The sequence below is a fragment of the Myotis nattereri genome (genome assembly GCF_964212035.1).
Source record: "Myotis nattereri genome assembly, chromosome: 1".
Classification (NCBI taxonomy): domain Eukaryota; kingdom Metazoa; phylum Chordata; class Mammalia; order Chiroptera; family Vespertilionidae; genus Myotis; species Myotis nattereri.
The window spans coordinates 181,679,117-181,685,017 of record NC_138075.1 but is presented as its reverse complement, the minus strand read 5'-3'; the positions used below and the strand labels follow the sequence as shown (position 1 = coordinate 181,685,017).

Genomic DNA, 5,901 nt, shown 5'->3' with positions numbered 1-5,901 from the left:
TGGGGACCTGGCACCTACATGCTCATGCTACTTGTTGTGCTATGAGTAACGAAGTCCTTTCACCTAGGAGTCTTTGTTTCTTGCCAGCATTCATGAAACAGTGACAGGCTAGCCTATTAGCTTGCAAGTCGGGTAAAATTCCAAACCCTGATGGGAACTCAAGGAGGTATGATGTCAAACATAGAATAGGCAATACGTTGTAAGATAAGTACTAACATGAGAAAGTGGTATATCTGAGAAACTGATAAGACATTAGAAAAGAAAATGCTTCTCGTGGAAATGAGATGAGAATGGTACAAAAATGAACCTTGGAATTTAAAAGCATTGTGCTTTGTGAAAGGGGAACCCAACGGCTGTTTCTTGGCCCTAAGTAAGTTAAGTGGTCGTAATTTAAGAGGCCATCAGGTCAGGATTACCTTCCACTTTTGAGGTTTGTGGTGGCATCAGAAGTCTGGTTGGAATGTCTATGACAGAAGTCCTTGAACTTTGGATACTGGTTCCTAACTAAGGGTTTTAGAACTTTTGGGGGACTGGAAAGGTAATGGACTTTGTGAGCCACGTTTTTAGCATTTCAAAGTAGCTAACTGTACTTGTTTCCTTGTATAGCTTTTTGACATAAATTCAAATGCCATGTTTCGTTGCTTTGTATTTGAATAGATGTGAGAACACTGATTCTCTAGTGTTGATCAGAAGTTCTAATTGGCAGTAAAAGCGTTTCAGTCTTTTCCCACTTTAATGTTTAAATGTTGATGGCATATATAGAGAAGCTTATTGTCTAAATGGATCATGAATTAATAACGGGGTCCCTAAATTGTGGGGCACTTCTTGGGAGCTTTGGAATTGGTCTGGCAGTGTGATGTGACATGGCTGATCCAAGCTTGATTTCACTCTGTTTTTGTGGGGAAGGCTAGTGCAGCTGTGCGGGTAATCAATGCTTTCTGTCTCTCTACTAAGAATAATCTCTTGCTTTCATGATTCATGGTTTCATGGTTTCAAAAGCCCTTGCTTTTGGCCTCTTTATGTTGCAAGGCACTAACTTAGTCAAGTAACTTCAAATTATAGACTTAGTGTGTGAATAGGGCATAGCCATAAGAACTATGATGAAAAGGCAGGGGCTATCATAGCTCTCTACCTCGGGGGTTGTCAATCTTATTCTGAAAGGGCTGGGGGGGGGGGGGGGAGAGGCGCGGTACACACTTCAGGCTTTGCAGGTTGTACAGTCTTTGTCTTAACTACTCAACTTTGTTGTAGTGTGAAGCTGCCATAGTCAACACATAATCAAATGGGTGTGCCTGTATAAAACTTAAACTGGGAGTGGGTTGGATTTGGTCTAGGGGTATTAATTTGCTAACCCTGCTATAGATAGCTCCCCTTCATGATCTTGCAGATCTTTAACTGCTTCCTTCTCTTGGTATTTCTCAATATTCCTTTTTGTGCCAGGATGTATTAGTTTACTGATCATTCTGTAAATCAATCACCCTAGGTTTAGTTTCAGACAAGATTTAATGCAGTAAATACCAAACGCTCCAGGTAATTCAAGCAGGAATGTAATACAAGGAATTAGGTCTTTACCTGGTACATAGTATTTAGAAGGGTCCGAAGGAGCTCAAACTCGGGGGGAGGGGGGACAGTACTGGACGATTTTCAAAACCGTACCAGTGGAGCAGTGATCCAGAGGCCAGAAGCAGGCGCCATGCCAACTACCACTGCCCCCGAGTATCTACCAGATCTCCCCCTTTAGTTTTTTAATATCTACTCACAACCTATTTACACATAACATTCCCAACAGCAGCAATAACTTGTTTCTGTCTATCAAAATGGGAACCCAAAAGTATCCTTTCTTTCCCCAAAAAGGGAGATATATAGTCTCATTGTGTTATAGAAGCCCTGTTTTTTCTTCATAATCAGGAATATTGGGTCATGTGGCAAAGAAACTCATTTAAAAACTATAATGCAATATTGTATCATATCCCATATTTGGAGGGGCCCAGTCAAAAAACAGAAACCATTTGAACAGAATTTAATCACAGGAATTGGTTTAACAGATACTGGTGGACTTAAAAGATAAAATAAAAACATGAAATTAATATATATATATTCACAGGAAATAGCTTTTGCCTCTAGGGAAGGCTTCTGAATATGTATTTTGATTACATAGGTCTAGTAATACTCTTATTGTCTTATCTATTTCACCTTTGGAAACATGGTGGTTGTATTAGCCATTGCTCTGTGGGTCAGGGCCAGTTAGCCATTGCAGCTCTGCTGCCTCGCACAGTAATTACGTCCACCTTGCTTCCGCCAGTTAAATGCTGACCTATTGCTGCTGCTGTTTGAGAACTCTGTTACCCACTGATGACAGCCAGCCCGTTCTAAAGCAGTGCTCCCTTCTGTCATCAACCGTGGCCTACAAAGGACAGCCAACACTGAGTTTATTGAAGACTCCACAGCTCCTCTTGCTAGCATAATTCTTATTTTTTCAGTTAAGGGTGTATCTTCCAGGCCCTCCTGGGGAAAAGAAGCCCTTTTTTGATTCCCTGGTCTTATCTAACTCTATTGTAGCTTACCCAAATCTGAACCCTTGACTATTTCCTCAGTACTCAGCCTGCAGGCAATAAGGGGGAAATACCAGATATCCTTCGGCAATCTTTTTTCATGCCTATATAGGACCCTATTAGGATGGCTCCTTTATCTTTAATAGGATGTTCAGAGTCCTCTTTATGGAATGACTAGTCCCAGCTACTAGGGGGCTGTTAGTAGTCTCCAGCTCTCTGCTTTTTCAGGTTTGCCCTAGCTGCAGAGACAGGCCACTCTAAGGTATAACCTTCCACATCTAAGCACCTACTGTATTGCAAGTATAAAGGCCCAGCCATTTGGGTCCACTGTGGGACAACTCTGAGTTGTATATCCTCCAGAACTCTCTATGGGACTGGCTGAGTTTTTGTTTTTGTTTTTCTTTTCCCTGATATGCACTTTATTTCCAATTTAAAAGAATAAGAAACAAAATTTTAACTAGAATGGCATAAAAAGGATGGCCAATTTATAGTCTTCATGTTTACCGATACCATATAATACAAAACTTCATTTAATTCTGGTAAGGACACTTTTGATAGCAATCTAGAAGCATTATGGTTTTGGTTAAATAGTGGTTTAACTTCATTAATTTAAATCAGATGATGAAAACCTAACCCCTTTCTGAAATTTCCTTTTCGATACAATGCTGATCATTGGATCTGGTCTGACACGGTTTAGGAAGAACTTAGAACGCAGTGCCTCAGAAATTTAGTCAAACCCTAGTATGTGGTGAGCACTGAGCTAGATACTTTATAGAGAAAACCGTAGTTATGTTACAGCTGCTGAGGTACAAAGGCCACCTCCGAGAGGAAAAACACAAAATATATTTTCTGAAGGAATACTTACCAATGAAGGAAAATCACAATTCCCTGCTTAGCTAGTCTCTTCCTAATTTTTTTTCCTTTTTAAATTGCTCCTCCATCCACAGCTTTTCAAGAAGTGTCCGGTTCTGATTATACCGTTTCACTGCTGGATAAGACGGATTCTTAAATGGAAGATGCCACTCTCTAAAAAGTTCTTCGTGTACTTTCTCAGGTGGCATAAAATGACACTTCAAGAGTCTTTTACCAAAAAGGGAGTTGTTCATTGTTTCACTAACTATCTTGGCAACATCTTCAGATTCAAATTCCACAAAGGCATAGCATCGCCTCTGCTATTTCAATGAGCTCGTAATGTGTCCAGTCCTTTTACTTCTGGACAGCCTGAATCTCATAACAGTGCCAAACTGGGAGAAATATGCTCGGATCTGGGTTTCATAAGGTGCTGGAGGTAGGTGGCCCCCATAATTACTCCAGGAGTAAGTTTTTCTTTTTCCTGCTTCTGTTTCATAGTTGCGTGCTCGCGGGCCGGAGCCACCTCCTGGTGAAACTTGGTGTCCTCCTGTGGGTCCAGGGACAGGAGCGGCTGGGCCGGGCCTGCGAAGACGGCCATGCCACCAGCGCCAGCGTCTGAGTCACAGAGCTGGCTGAGGTCTTTTTTTTTTTTTTTTTTAAATTGACTTAGCTCCCCCCCCACCCCCATTTTTCCCCCTTTATTGATTAAGGTATTACAAATGTGTCCTTATCCTCCCATTGTCCCCCCATCCCCCCAGTCCTGCCCTCACCCTCACCCCCTGTTGTCTGCGTCCATCGCTTATGCTTATATGCATGCATACAAGTCCTTTGGTTGATCTCTCCCTCTTACCCCCACCCTCCCCTACCTTCCCTCTGAGGTTTTAGCATCTGATCGATACTTCTGTCTCTATCTGTTTTTGTTCATCGGTTTATAAGGTCTCCATTGCAGTTTGACTTTACCCTCTGACTAATTCTAGTACTTACCCTGCTCTTCCATAAGCGTTCATCCCTAATACCTGCACACCAAATTCTTTCTCAACATCTATCGAGACAACCCCACTTGAGATGGTTGGTGTCAGGAGTGGTCCAAGAAAGCAGGTGATAATCTGGTTTTCAATGTAGGCTGGATTACTCACTGTCGAGCTGGCCATGAGGACCTTGTCATTGGTGGTGGACGGACACAGCCCTATGACAGTGCTCCGATTATTAAGTGGTATTTCTGGTGAATGTGTATTAGTAGAGGAAAATGCATTAGCTGATGTAATACATAGCATGTTTGACAAGTATCAGAGGAATAGTCCTTATTCTTATTTTTATTTTGGCTAAGCTCCATTGCCATTGGAGACCCAGTGTCATTATGGCTTCCTTGTCATCATAGTCCTGGCCAAGGCCCGGCGTATTAGGGTTCCATTTTGTCCGTGGATCAGCCCAGGGGTCATGTCCCTAGTCCCTGAATATACTGGAATTGACACTTGGCATTTGGAGCAACCCCCACATTGAGTTCTTGGGCTTCTCCACTGTGATAGCTTTTGCCTAGAGGCCAAATAGAAAATGCTGTAAACCCTTCCAATGGCGAAAATAAGCACCACACTTAAGGATCTAAGTGATGCAGGGCTGGTGGTCCCATCATGCTCTATTTAATTCACTAGCCTGGCCCCTGGAGAACCATATGGTTCCTGCAGGATGGGATAGGTTGGCTCTAGAGAAAGACCAGGGTAAATTATGACTGGGAGCAAGGATGTGGCTGGGAATTAAAGGGAGGTATCTCTGGAGTCAGATGACCTGTGACAGGTGACTGTACCTTAAGTCACTCCAATGAGCTCAGTAATGTGGCTTCTAGGAAAGGCAGCAGAAATACTTGCACAGGTTTGCAACCATGGGTCCAACTGAGCAGAAAGACTTCTGTTCTTCATCTCTTAACTCCTCCTCTTGACTCTCCAGTTGAGGATCTTGTACCAGGGGAGGGAAGAAAAGAGTAAACATACTTAATATCCCACCACCAGAGGCTAGAGCTAGGCCCTATATCCCACCTCCTTCCCTGTCCTCATCTCAAACCTGACCTGTTGGTATGAGTTTTATACTGGACTGGATTCAGTCAGGTTGCTTTAAGTTATTACAAAAAGTTATGAGGTTATCTAGGAAAACAAGGATTGGACACAGTATGATTGAGGTCAGAGAATAAGAGAAAGTAACAACATCCAATTCTGCACTCCAGAGTTCAGATAGTTCAGTGAACCGACTATGAATGACTAGAGCCTATTTCCTTGCTCACCTTCCTCAGCAACAACTTCCAAACTCCTCCTGCCATTTCTCCTGCTCAGTTTTCTTGTGCTTCTCTGCGCATCCCATCCCTGGATAAACTTTCCTACGTTTGTTTCCTTTCTTCTCTTCTTTCCTCTAATCTCAGAGGATATCTTGGGTCCAAGGCCAAGTTTTCTAGTGTTCTTAATCAACACCTCCTACCTACCAGTAGACTTCATCAATTATGCATTCTCTT

At 42.5% G+C, this 5,901-nt stretch overlaps 1 pseudogene across 1 annotated transcript; it reads right to left on the bottom strand.

Annotated features, from left to right (window-relative positions):
* Positions 1–2,244: 2,244 nt before the first annotated feature.
* Positions 2,245–4,002, bottom strand: LOC308534400 (MKI67 FHA domain-interacting nucleolar phosphoprotein-like; annotated as a pseudogene). The gene is made up of 2 exons: positions 3,418–4,002; positions 2,245–2,404 (listed from the first exon to the last, which is right to left on the bottom strand). The product of its transcript is annotated as an MKI67 FHA domain-interacting nucleolar phosphoprotein-like (transcript).
* Between the last annotated feature and the right edge of the window lie 1,899 nt (positions 4,003–5,901).